Below are 1,647 nucleotides of genomic sequence, written 5' to 3'. Positions count from 1 at the left end.
GGGCACCAGCGGTCCGGGCGTTGATCGTCGAAGTTACAAACGCGTCAGTCTTTTTTCCACCCGGCAACTGATTATTATTACAATGATAAAGTCTTCACGTACAACTACGTAATGAATTGTGCGCTTGATTAGGGAATCAAAAGTTGCTGTATACTAGGCTCTTCACAGCAACACAACTTTTTGGTAAACAATCGAGATGACACAGGCGTGTGCATTTGAACGAACCTGTTGGGGTTTTTTTTGGGGGGTGGGGGGGTTACACAGCTCATGATATGCAGGCATTTCAGGCACTATTTGTGACTTCTCTTTATACATTACTTGCTCAGTGCCTGTAATTATCTACAAAAAAACCTCGTGTTTGCTATAACAACACTCAGATTCAACGAGATTTTAGGTCAGGCCCGGCGACCTCGTTGAATCCGAGTACAACTGTATAATTCATATTGTATGTATACATGCAGCTGTGTTTACCATTCCTGTACAGCCAAGGCAATTTTTCCACAGAGGTAATAAAGTATTATCTAATCTTATGAAATCATACCTTATCCTATCTTATCTTATCTATCTTAAATTGAGATCCTCTTAGGAGGCAGACTTCGGTCCTGCCTGTGAGGGCCAAACCCAGCAGAGAGGGACACAACATCCCAGCACAGTGGGATACAACATCCCAGCACAGTGGGATACAACATCCCTGCACAGTGGGATACAACATCCCTGCACAGTGGGATACAACATCCCAGCAGAGAGGGACACAACATCCCAGCAGAGAGGGATACAACATCCCAGCACAGTGGGATACAACATCCCAGCAGAGAGAGACACAACATCCCAGCACAGTGGGACACAACATCCCAGCAGTGAGGGACACAACATCCCAGCAGAGAGGGACACAACATCCCAGCAGAGAGACTGAGATACTTGATAAAAATTCATCCCCTTGGAATCTCCTTGTGCGACAGTGAAACCCCTAACCACCTTTCAAGTTTTGAAGTAAAACGTTATTTTGCGTGAGGGAGGTGGATGGAGGTCAGGGGTGAACATTGTGGTGAAGGGGCCGAGGAGGGGGATAAAAGGGGGAAGGAAAGGTGGTGGTGGTTTAAAGGGGTGGAAGTAAGGGGTGAACATTGGTGTGTGCGGGGAAGGGGAGGCGGTTCATTTATATACAAAGATAGATATATCTTATTATATCTCATAAACATAGATGTATTTACTGTTACTGTTATTGTAGGGGGGAGATATGTGATATGATTTGAATATAATGGATTTACAGATGTGGCTTCCGTCGTTTTTCATTTTTTTAGTTCTATTTTGTTTTGTGTTGGGGGAGGTGTTGTGGTTTTTTGTTGTTTGTTTTTGTTGTTGTTGTGTTGTTGTTGGTTTTTTTTTGGGGGGGGGGGGTCTGGCAAAGGATATCTGTAGAAGATTCATGCGAAAATAAAATTGTTTTTACATACTTTCGTTTTGTTTGTTCGCTGTGGTTGCTGTTATTGTTGTTTATAAACCCCTCAGCTCCGACCCCACTTCCTCTCACCTTAGCGCCATTCAGGACCAAATCCGTCATCTCGAATACCTCAACGTAATATCCCCGGATTTGTCTAAGTGTATTCTTCACGGGGAGGTGTCGTGCCCCTACTTTTAAAGAAAACT

Source organism: Aplysia californica, unplaced genomic scaffold (assembly GCF_000002075.1).
Source record: "Aplysia californica isolate F4 #8 unplaced genomic scaffold, AplCal3.0 scaffold00032, whole genome shotgun sequence".
In the NCBI taxonomy this organism is placed as follows: domain Eukaryota; kingdom Metazoa; phylum Mollusca; class Gastropoda; order Aplysiida; family Aplysiidae; genus Aplysia; species Aplysia californica.
Note: the sequence above shows the minus strand (reverse complement) of the source record.